Raw genomic sequence first — 13,013 nt, 5'->3', positions numbered from 1 at the left:
AATGATTTTAATCAGACCAACATCTTATAAATGCAATAATTCGGTAAAATTATACCAGTGTCAAACTATGTTATGACTTTCAATGCCGTATCAAGAGTGCTCCTATTTTAGTATTGTCAATGAATATGACAGAGAATATGCTGCCGCCTTGAATACAAATCTTCCAATCCATTTGTGAATGGAATGATATTAAAACAATCAGTATAATTGATTGAACATGGGCTATTTATTACCTGTTAGACATGATTTCATAGTTTTCAAATATAAAGTAAGGATACACTCTTTACAAAAAAAAATTAATAAGAATGGAAAATGAATGTCTATTGTGTAAAATTGTACACATTACTGGTAAAAAAAATAATGTAAAGAATCGGGTGAAATTTACCCTATAATAGGTCATTTTATACCTATCTTTTTTTTATAATAATGTTTTTAAAAAAATTCAGGTTGTAATTGTTAGTGGTATCTACAAAATACTAAACACAAATGCACTACATATGAAGATTATTAAAAAATCTTTTTTTCAATGATCGAAATATGAAAAGAAAATTCTAAAAAAAAACCTGTGTAATTTCTGTGAGAGTATCTGTGACATTTCTAAATGGTCCGCAATTATCCACAGGATACCACTGGCTCTGGGTAATACCATCGCCAAAACACAGAGCCCGTCCGATCGGTTCATTGGCTGTTCGGTATATAAACAAATACACACATAATATCAAAAGAACACTGACAAACAATTATTACCATAGAAGGAGACATAATAAAAGTAAAGAAGAAGCGTCTATGATTACAATTTTCTCGAGAAATTCATGACTCTGGAAATAGTCAATACATTCAACAACACGCGCGGATCTAGTATATAAATCTAATTCTGAGGGCTAAGGGCTTGGGGTTCCTGCATTCATTTTCTACGTGTGCCCCGCATATTCATTTTTATTCATGAAAACAGTTTGGGGGCTTGAATATCTATAGAAAGGGGCTTTTAGACTCCATGCCCCTATCTTGATTCGCTAGTGGTTACCACTTGACTGCTACCCACATACACTATGTGTTATCGCTTTTGTATGCCTGTGCTTACCACGTAAATGTACGCGCTTAGGGCAGTGCACTTTCAAGACCGTAGCACTGCACAATGCCAAGCCCTGCTGTGTAATTAACACTGCAATGATGTAATACAGGTCTTGAACAGTAGATGGCGCTCTTCCAAAAAAAATCTGGCTTTTGATGTGTACAGTGTACAGTTTTTGTCAGGTTTTTGTACAGTACAAAAATGCTGTAGCACAGGGGGTATGAACGCGTTTTAAGCCAATAGCAGTCAAGTGGTAAATAACGAAGTGAAACAAACTACATCGACTGAACATCATGAAAGTAAGGATATTTTGGAAATGATATTGCGAGTAAATAAGTCGTTTTCTATCGCGCAATTGCCATTCATTAACACGTTACCCCCAAAACGCGTTTTTTTTTTTTTTTTTTTTTTGCAGCGGATTACCGCGCCATATTTGAACTAGCCTATAGGGAAATTATCATAATGACCGTGTTATCCAACCTAATCCCCCGTCTAATTCCTCAAATAAAAAAAATGAATTAAAGACCATGAAAACCAACCTTGAGTAGTGTTGAATGGACACATTCCTGTTGAATTCGCCCACGTACCGTTTTCACCCACCGGAAATTCGACTTCTTCAAACCGAGGAGATATCCATGAGATATTCTGGCAAATAGCTTCACAAAAAAGAGTGAATAAAAAGTATTAAGACAAAGCCCCCGATAACGTTTAATTCCACGTATGTTTATGAATTTTAAAATGAATTGCTGCAAACTGTGTAGGTATTCCTGTTTCCAAGAAATGTCCAATGCTAGGGAAGCAAAACGTGCAGCGAGAAGGCGACTAGTTTAATTCGTCAATGCGCCATGATTAAGACGGGAAGGTGAGAAGGTGAATCGTCAAAACACGTCAAGGCGCCATATGTTTAAGTGAGAAGCGAGAAGGGGTGTAATAACAACTTGCTAAAGCCCCTTCCACACTGGATCTGCGTAGAGTTGCGTAGTGTGGCGTACCGAGTACGCCGAAATTAGGCTGCGTATTCATGAAAAAAAGTTGCTTCGGCGTAGTCCCTGCTTAGATTATGCGTAGACTTGCGTACAAAATGCGTACTTTCCGCGTCTAGTGTCAAAGCCGAAAGTACGCGAAAAAATAAATAAACATGTTTAATTTGTTTCGTTCCGTAGGCCATCGTAGGGCAGCGTAAGCTCGGCGTAGTCGGTACGTAACTCTACGTATGGCCCGGTGTGAAAGGGGCTTATTTAAAGGCGCCTTGTTAAAGCCGAGAAAGACGCCTTCTCGTCTTATACAAGGCGCCTTAGCTATTTTGAGCCACTCGCCTTCTTGTCTTCTCGGCCCTAAAGGTACCTCTTAACAATGTTAAATCTGAGATGCAAGGCCCTATCAGTGCTTGTGATATGGTGTAACATTGAAGCCCTAAAAAAAGCTTCAAAATGATCAAGAAGTGTCTCAAAAAATTAAAAATCTTTGAGTGACCGGTTTTACCATACTCGTTTCCCCCAAAACACTGTAGTGTTATGAAAACCGTTAGGAAAACGCAAAATTTGATTTCGATTTCCAATCATAAATATCTTGATAATCAGACAGGCGATCGGCTTGTAAAAGCCATGGGATTCCTGACCTACCTAAAGGTTTATAATTATCATTGCAGCATGAGCCAAATCCATTTTTTTGTCTGAATTTCAAAGAGAAAATCACATTTCTAGAAAGTTTATTTTCTGCTCTTCATATGACACCTCAATCAGGAAAAAAGAGCCAGGAATAACAAGGTTCTGTTTGTTTAAAGTCATACTTGCATTTCAAACACTGGTTGTTGCTACGGCAGGCAGCCTGTTTGAACGAATTCGGTTACTAAAATTATGGAAATGTATTACTTTAAACAAACAGAACAGTGATTTTCTTTTTAAAATTCAGGTACCGTTCGCTAAATTATACCTCCTGCGTTTCAAATTACCTACGTACCACACTATTAGGTGGCGTTTCTGGCATAGCCCTTCCCCTTCCCCTCCGGAGGCCCATGTCAAATAAAATACTTTCATTAAGTAGTAACACAAATGCAGGATAAAATACGTTTTTCGCTTCACCTACCCGAATAAAATGCACAAGGCGTTTTCTCGTTTTTTCAACGATCGGTTCATATTATCAAATATTTGTGGGGCCCCACAAATATAAGAAATGTTTTAATGTCTATGGATATTTCAGCCGTCTCCAAACCGATTTTTATCAATTATGATCTTGTCATTTAAATTGTATCCTCTTTTAAATTTGACACTCAGTTTTTCATTATCTCACCTAAAAATTATTTTCTATAGTGCCCTCTATACCGAAATTCAATTTTCCCTTTAACATATGTTACAATAGATGTCCATACCTGTACTACACGAAACACCATCAAAACCGGCTGCACATGTACATGCATCGTTCTCACAGGTACCTCCGTTCTGACATGGGTTGCTCCCAGAACAATCAACTTCACAAAGGAGAAGAAATGTCCGTAAATTCATGACTAAATCTGTACATCCACCATTCTCGATGGAACCGTACCAAAAGCTTGGAATTTAAAATTGGTTTACTTAAGGTTCTTAAAGTAGAAAGAAGGTAGACTTTTCCCCCTCTGTATGGATTTTTTTTTTTTTTTTTTTTTTTTGGGGGGGGGGGTTAAAAGGATGATCTTTAAATTTATTAAGAGGTTAAAGTCGCAATTTGAGCATAACATAGCATTAATCTTTTAATCAATTCGTACGTAACCATTAACTTTCTTTAAACCAAAATATTATTTAACGAAAACGATGAATCCCGATCAAACTTAGCGTATGTAGCAATAGATAACCTGTACTACACAAAACACCACTAAAACCCGTGGCACATGTATATGCGTTGTTCTCACAGGTATCTCCGTTTTGACATGGGTTGTTCCGATAAAACTACACAGCACAGAGGAGAGGAAATGTCCTTAATTTCAAGATGAATCTTTACATTTAACCCCCGAAAATTATGCTTTCATGAAACAAGCTTATTATCAGGGTGGACTTCCCCTTTAATGAACGGGAGGCCGGACTAATTTTCGGCGGGAATATATTTGTCCTAGAGGGTGCTTGTCCTTGGTTGTCCTTAGGGCATATATGTCCGATATGTTAATGGGGTAGTTGTCCTCCGGGGTAGTCGTTCACGGGGGGGGGGGTTCACTGTTGAAGGGAAGGGGAGGTGGGTAATTTTTAAAGATGCAGATAATTAAAGCAATATGGAATTCAGTATGGCTATAATAATTTGATTTGGAGTAAAAGCAAAGCCATATATTTAATGGTTCCATCCAGCTTAAACATACCGTCCACGGGTGGGGGTAATTGTCCTTTAGGGTTGGTTGTCATCGAGGGGGGGGATAATTATCCGGGGGGTAATTGTTCTAATACGGTGCCCCAAGGATGGCGGCATTTAGGATAAAGACAGAAATTAGTGATATTTTTCTGCACGACAAAGGGGAGAGTTATCCGCGACTACGTTACACTACACTGAATTTCCAATCTGAGATTCGCATACATGTATTAAGCAGGGCTCCCACTTAGCCGAGTTAAGGTGGGTTGTGGTGAGTTGCCTCAAAGAGGCACTCGCAATAACTCGCGAAAGCTCTTCCTGTAAACTCGGGATAACTCGCGACAACTCGGTATGGCTCTGCGTAACTCTTTACAACATTCCACGACTCTCCTTGAAGTCGCGAGCAGTTCCAAAATTGTGAACATGTTCAACATTTTTACTCATTCGTTGTAACTCGAGGTGAACTCACTTACACTCGTAATATACTCGCATTACTCGTGACATTCTCGCGATGCACTCTTCATAAGGTGGCGAGTTGCTACGAGTTATGAAGAGTGCAGCGCGAGCTTGTTACGAGTAATGCGAGTATATTACGAGTGTAGGCGCCGTTCACCTTGAGATTTGATTTTGAAAATGTTCCAAATTTTGGAACTGCTCGCAACTTTGAGGAGAGTCGTGGAATGTTGTAGAGAGTTACACTAAGCCATACCGCATTGCTGCGAGTTATCCCGAGTTACAAGAAGAGCGAGTGCCTCTTTGAGGCAACTCACCACAACTCGCCATAACTCGGTTATACAACTCGGCTAAGTGGGAGCCCTGCTCCATGCTCTCATATTTCAAACCTTCATAACTTTCCTATTATTATTCCGATTCATTTCAAACGTTTGCCATTCTGTTTCTCTATCTTTTTCTGCTTTATTAAAATATTAAAATGGATTTATAACAAGGGTTTGATTGCCCTATAAGATCAATTTAAAGGCTTGATGAAACACCCCCAAAGTAATTGCAAGGGTGAACAGAGTCTACAGTTGAATAGATCGTTTATGGACCTACTTCTTCGCTGACTAGCACACGACACTTCAATCTCCTTGTATGGTGGGTCAGAACTTGGAGCGATGCACGTTTTTGGTTGCAGACCAAAACCTGCATTGTACAGGTAAGCGATACTGCCTCCAACTCCGTAAACTAGAGCGGTGAATACTGTCTCTCCTGCACCTGTTACTTGCGTAGCTGATTCGCTTTTCAGCACGTGACTACCTTCCTCTATGGTCACCCAACGACTACAAATCAGTCTGTTATCACTGGTGACGAGATCGTACTCAAAGAGCCATGGTACCTATTAGTTGAGTAAATATGAAAAACAACAACTTAAAACAGATTCAAAGGTGAAATAATCTTCAGTTATTCATGATCGCTTTTTAATCGAAATGTATAGGTAGAAAAGGAGCAAACATGCAGACTGAAAAAGATGTATTTATTGATTTTCTTTTTAATAAAGGGAGGAGGAAATTTGTACGAGCAATTAAAACATACATATAGACTGCGGAGATCCCTGCTGCGGAAAAGTCTGACACAGGAAATTCTACACGCGATACATATTGCTCCCAAGGAGTCACTAACAGCATGGCTGGATCCCCCTGCCTATAGTCTGAGTTCGTACCTTTCGAGTACTGCATCACCATGACTGGTTTGGTCGCTGATATTGAGGTCATGCTCTGATTGGCTATATCTCCTAGATAGTGCTCCCCCATGTTCAAGTCTATTTCATAATTTCCAAATGATACCCTTGTATTGTTTCTCCCGGCAATAACTTGGAATTGATATCCGGACAGTCGATTGGCGAACGGACTTAGTAAAATAAACGTCCCCAGCGATCAAATGAAACTAGCTGTTCGGCGATATGATCGCAAGCTGGTATTCCATCAGGAATGTTTGGACAAATGCCACCGATAATCACAACAATCGACGTATTGCCAGTAATTCTTGTTCCAATGATGTCGTCGTGCAGTACTTCAAGTTTTAATGTTTCATATGGTCTCAAGCTACATATAATAACACTTCCCGGTGAATGCCATTCACCACGAAATTCCACTCTACCGGTCAATTCTATTTTAACTTCAGTCGGTTCATTAATTGCAGACAATAGAACGACACCCCCTCTTGGTTCCGTAAGGGTCGCGATAAAGTATTCCTTACCTATATACTTGATCGGTAACAATGTGAACATTGCCATGCTAAAAGTTTTGATATTGTAAGCCGTCACTGAGACATCTTGATCGGACCTCACCACAACCGTAGCGTTTGTTACACTTCCTACCCCAGTCGTCGTAAGTTCAGGAGGAAGCACGAGATCATAGGGTGCTGATCCGGGTTCAAGTGTGAAATTGAAACCCAAACTCCTCAACAGCACATTGACCTTAACGGAAGTGACGTTGGTTGAAATGGCCTCCACAACGACGCCAATCGTAGGTTGGCTCTGACTTTCGACCAAATTTGGCGGGAAGGCGAACACGAATTCTCTACCGAGATTGTCGGCTCCAAACGGTGCTACAGGTACAATTGTGTATTCGAAATGAGAAGAAAAGATCAATGAGGTGTAATTAATATGGTAGCTATCGATCAAAAATGTGGGACAGTTAAGAATAATCATCTGAATCGCATAAAACTGTAATGTAAACCCAAATTCAGTGTAATTTATAATCTAAACAATCTCAATCAATCAAAGGTCATCGAATGTTTTACTAGGCAAGTATACGCAAATATGGATATTTAGTGTTGTCACCGAACTGTCAACATGGAATGTCCTGCGTTCCTCTCGACTGTTTTCATCGGGATAACTTCAGAGAGGACCATTCGGACTTCTACCACTAGTGGCTGATCCAGGGGGTGCCCCCCCCCCCCCTGGGGAAAAAGAGAAGGGAAAAAAGAAAAAGGGAAAAAAAGAGAAGGAAAAAAAGGGGAAAGATTTTTTTTTTTTTTTAGAAATAAAGTGTTCCTCCCCCCCCCCCCCCCCCCTCCCCTCCCAAGCCACTGAACGAAATATCTGACGACGTCATTTTTCCAATTTCCGGGGCCAAAATAAAAAAGATGTGCTCGTACTATTATTATTGTTGTATTATTATCCAAGGGGGAGGGGGTAATTGTCATCGGAGGTGGTTGTCCTTGGGGGTAGCTTTCCGGGGCTAGTTTACCGGGGTCAATTTTCATGATACGCAATAGCACTTAACGAATGTTACAATTTACATGTACATATATGTCCATACCTGTACTACATAAAACCCCATTCAACCCGCAGCACATGTAGATGCATACTTAAACTAACTTACCGTAAATTAATATCACATCCATGTACCAAATATCAATCTAGGCCTGTACAAATTGATAAAAAGATAAAATCGTAACCTGTATACGTTTATTCAATGTTACTTACCCCCAACTGCAATGTGGATGAGGGATGTCATCCAAAGAATGAGGAGAAGCTGGACAACTGAGTGAGTTTTTCCGAAAAACGTCGTCATTTTTATTCCGTTCATGCCACTGGGCTTAAAATTAAAAAATGATGATGTAATACGATATTATGCATATTATATTATACTTGATATGGGATAAAATGGTCTTTTATAAGATGTATTATTAGTATTAAAGAAAAGAGGGCTCGAGTAAGTACGAATAGATACATTGCAAATTGTTCGTATTGCTTTTTTTTGAACAACCAGGATTTCGTTCTGCTGAAGTTTCAATGAACTACCCCAGACAAGAATACTATAGTTCAAGTAAGGCAACATTAAATTGGAGTGCAACATTTGCAATACATATGATGGAAACATTGGTTTCAGTTTGTATATCACACCAGCATTTCTTGGGAGTAATAAACACAATTAATTTGTAAGTATTTTCCATGACATTCTATCATCAATAAACAGTCCAAGAAATTTAATCGATTTTCCTTTCTTAATTTCGACATTGTTGAAATAGATATCTCCAGGTAAATCGGTGATTGAATTGCTAAATAAGAAATTAGTTTTGTCCAAGTTCAGTGATAGTCTATTCGCAAAAAGACACTGTTCAATATTCTCAAGTGTAGTTTAAACACTTAAAAATACCCCAGACAAATTCGGTTTTTAACCAGGTCTTTCCACACACAACACCACCACCACCCCCCCCCCCCCCCCCGCTATCCCTGGATATTTATGTATCACGCGATAACAATGAGACAGCTAGTGCATACGACTCGGGTATTATACAATGTATTATGTATATAGAAGTCGCAGTAATTTGAGACTTTGCACCCTAAGCAAATTTGCCAACAAACTGCATAGGAATAGAAAGCTGCCACATGAGCAATGGACTATCAACAATCTTGATCTAAAACCATGTTTACACATGAGAAGTAGATTGCAATCTCGACAGACAATAAATGAAGCACTTCGGTAGCTCTGATGATTTGTCTGAACTTTCAAGGAAAATTTTGAGTTTTGTTTACTTTTAGTTTGAAGAAAAGCTGTATTGCTAAACAAAAAATATTGAAATATCTCATCATGGTAGGCGTACTTTCAGACTAAGTTCCATGAACACCGAGCAAAGTCAGATATCTGAACTATACCCGAAGTAATTATTATTTCAAATTGAATCTTTTTCGCATTGATAAGATCTAATTATTCCACAAGTCTACTGCAATAATTAAGCTAGGAGGAGCAAGCTTCTCAGTTAAAACTATGATAAATCCAACGTGGCTACTTCTCCTTTTGTTGAGTTAAATGACTTATTTGGCTTTGCAAATCATTTAGTGTTCAAATAACCTTAATATTTAAGGGTATGCGAGTACTTATCTTTTATCTTGATGACAGTGGCGGATCCAGGGGGGGGGGGGGCCCGGGCCCCCCCCCCCCTTGAGAAAAAAAATCATGTAAAATCACGTGATTTTTACGATTTTGGGGGTTTGGGCCCCCCCCCCCCCTGGCGCTCAAGGGGGGGTGCAAATTGAAATTTTTTTGAGGATCAAAAAAAAAAAAATGTGCTCACTACCCCCCCCCCCCCCCCCCCCCCCCTCGCCCTTCTGAATTACTTAATAATTTATCAATCATCCTACAGAGAAGCTCCTACTAAAAAGGGGGAAAGGAGCTCCTTGCAGCTTTTCACCAACGCCTAAATTGATAAATTAAACGTCTAGCTGTTTGGTCGTCTTCCAACAACAACCATGACAATGACAATGGTGCTCGATCGAACACAAATTCAAGGTTATCGAAACCTTACAGCTGTAAGGTACCATCAAGCGAAAATGACAGACCAGAGTTGTTTGTTCCAAATTGCTGCTTGGTTTTAACAAACCTTTTAAGTACATGTATCATTATTATTTTATATGCCATCCAGGCTCCATTTGTAAATTGAATTAAACAAAAACAACAAAAAGCAACAACACATAAAGCCGTGTGTGCCAGTATACAGTGTTATCTGTGTAACACTGCATTTGCTTCCCAATGATTTGCTCATTTTTACACCCACCACTACTAGATCCAACGGATTCTGTAAAGAAATATCAGTTCCCAAAATCCATACTATAATGTATTTGGAGGTCGGATAACAGGTATTTTTACAGTTAATATTAATTTTGTTTTAAATAATTGTAGTGTGCCTAAGTGGGCGTCAAGACGTTTAACTTCATCTTGTACTGTTCTCATGGATTTGACGACAAGACAGGCATATACCTGCATTAGTTCGCCTTAATCATAAGGACATCATGATAAGCAGAATATTATAAATTTACCTCCCTTAGGGTTTTTTTTCTCGTAGTCTTTTAACTTGAGACATTTTTATCTTGTCTACAAGTGTGAAATAATAAAGTCCTATGTTGAAAATGTATATCATTACCTCCTAAGAGAGATTAAAATTATAAATGTAACCGACTTTGTTTGTTGAAGTAATATTTGCCTCGTAAATTCATTTAGAAAAATTATTTTTAAAAAATGAAATAAACAGATTTTCCATCTTTGGAAACATGTTATCTCATGTGATTAGCTACTTTGAAGATGCTAACCTCTGAAAACTTTTACGAGTTTTATGTAATATAATACCTAAATTATACATATAAAAATGAAGGATAATTAGAATTATATTAGTATGAAGAACAAGTCGAAGAGGTCCCTTCCTATCGTGGTGGATGGTCTATTCACAGCCAGTCTGCTTTCAATCCCTGTTTCACATAAGCTGACAAATCACTTTTTGTGTCTCTTCGTACTTTTTCTATTCAAGTACATCTACATAATTATACGCGCTATTTCCATCAGTATCAATAATTCATTGCATTTCCCCCCGGTCCCCAACAGATACGAATCCTCTGTAGGGCCATGCATTATGGTTCAAGGCATGCCCATATAGAGGATTTTTTTATGTTAGGGGTCGGGGCAAAATGCAATGAAGTATTGATAATTGATTGCATCTTCTTTTTTCTTTGTTTTGTATTTGTGGGGGCGGCGACGTACCATAGTCCCCGCTGCGTACAGTCATGATTCAGTGGCTAAGCGATGGCCTCGTTACTGTGAGCCCCCAGGATCAAAAAAGTGTCGATGTGCTATATTAGTGCCCTATAGGTTATGACTTAAGGACTTTCGCTCTGTGGGGGGGGGGGGGTAAGGTCATCTCTTTTAGGTCAGCCATTGGCATAATTTATTTTTGTTTTGGTATTTATTTGTTACTTATAAAAAAAAATTAAAAAAACAATCACAAGGGGGGGGGGGGGTTTAGCTCCAGAAAACACACATAAAAAAATGAAGGGGGGTTCAACCCCCCCCCCCCCTGCGTACGCGCCTGGACGGAGGCATATAGGAGACGCTGTCGCATTTGTCTTGTTAAATATATGTGCCACACTTAATGAGGCAGCAGAGAAATATATTTTGATAGAATATTTTGATGAAGAAATACTATTTTAAAGACAATAGAATGTCGTTTTTTTGTCGCTTGCTAACTGTAGAAACTGGATAGTTTTGGGCAGTGAGATGTGTAAAATAGGAATGTCGCCTGGTTTGCGAAATGTTGGCTGAAAGCGACAAATAGATATTTTCAGACATTCGATATAATTGTCAATTGTTTCTTTTAATTTCTGTAAATACAGTGTTCGCCATGATCACCAAACATTCGCCCACTGTCTGATAAAATTGTGATCATATTAGATTGTACAACAACCATAAGCTAACATGACTTTTCCCCCCAACGGTCTGCAAATAAGCACCACGGTCATGAGGTAATCTTCATTCAACTGGTCTTTTTATTCAACCACTATTATTCAATAATTCGCTCTTTCCCTCCCCCACCTCCAGGACGTAACGAATAGTTCAAGAATAATTATAGAATAGTTAGCTAACAAACCAAACGGTTGAGGAAAACTAGCAGAATAGTTACAGATTAGTTGAGGAATAATTGTGTATCCATTTCTTAATTCTGGAAATCCATCTTCAAATGTAGCAGAGTACTGCCCAGTCAATATTTTGAAGTGTCGAGCACTGAACTTATCCCTTTGTCTTTTCTTTTTGAGTATAGATGACAGAAATTCACAGTTATTTCCCTCTCACTCAAAAAATGGCAAACAATGAACAAATAAACAATAAACAAGAGTCAGTACATAAATTAAAAAGCATAAGGAGTCGAAAACCCAGAGAGTAAATCCTTGTGTTGGGAACGCCCATTCTACGGAAGAGCAAGTAACTGTAGAAACTGAGAAGGAGTTAGGCATTGGAGGTTTGTTTGAATTACATGTTTTTGAGGCCTGTGCTTAGAACCTTCGATACTAAGAGGTGTTTACTATGACACATAACAGACTTCATATATAAATGTACTAGAATGTTATTGATTGTAAGCAACATACAGCTTTTACAAACCGACTGACAAAACTGTCCCGATGAGTATAAAAAAATAATATATAATAGCCCCTACATGAACATTTTCAATATACAAAACATGGTTTCCTCGTCAAGAATGTAAGTGACATTGAATAACAGTTTATTCTTCTGCAAGAAGGTACTAACTTCAAATACAAGACGTAAATACACGAAAGGTGATTAGCGGCCAGTTAAACACATTTTGTCTAACGAGAAAAAGTTTGCAAAAAGAGTGGCTTCTGCACGCGGGATGATAGAGTGTTCCAACAAAAATTGACTCAATAGGGTAGGTTCCTATAAAGGAGCGTGATCTCACGAGGATATTATACCTGAAATGTTCACAAAGTGTTCAAAGCTATTACTCAGTTTGTTGTCAACTTTCTCCAAGCAGCGTAATGGTCGCTAACCATTTGACACATTCTGCGAAATGTCGCTGACTGTTCTTTCAATTCGTCGACTAATCTTCATAAATTGAGCCTTTTTCCTGATTTTCATCAAAATATCGCTATTAAACATGCCACTAAATATTCATCAATTATTAATATTTGGACTCTCACTGACTTGCAAATACTTTTTGGATAGTATAGGGCCAATAATATAATTCCTCAGTATTTGTGACGAATTGTAATTTTCCGCGAATCCCGCTATCGCCAAACTTACATCAAATCTTAATTTTCCTCATGCTTTGAAAAAGGGTTAGTTGACTGAATATCATCATATTCGGGTAGCAAAATGCCCAAATGTATGATTCTTGTAGCCTG

General features: G+C 38.5%; 1 long non-coding RNA gene across 1 annotated transcript; it reads right to left on the bottom strand.

Annotated features, from left to right (window-relative positions):
* Positions 1-1,617: 1,617 nt before the first annotated feature.
* LOC105441141 lies at positions 1,618-5,713 on the bottom strand. The gene is made up of 3 exons (XR_971929.2): positions 5,435-5,713; positions 3,441-3,539; positions 1,618-1,728 (listed from the first exon to the last, which is right to left on the bottom strand). It is a non-coding gene; the product is annotated as an uncharacterized LOC105441141 (long non-coding RNA).
* Between the last annotated feature and the right edge of the window lie 7,300 nt (positions 5,714-13,013).

The sequence above is a fragment of the Strongylocentrotus purpuratus genome, unplaced genomic scaffold (assembly GCF_000002235.5).
Source record: "Strongylocentrotus purpuratus isolate Spur 01 unplaced genomic scaffold, Spur_5.0 spur5_scaffold_16, whole genome shotgun sequence".
NCBI classification, from domain to species: Eukaryota; Metazoa; Echinodermata; class Echinoidea; order Camarodonta; family Strongylocentrotidae; genus Strongylocentrotus; species Strongylocentrotus purpuratus.
This window is presented reverse-complemented; position numbering and strand designations above follow the sequence as displayed.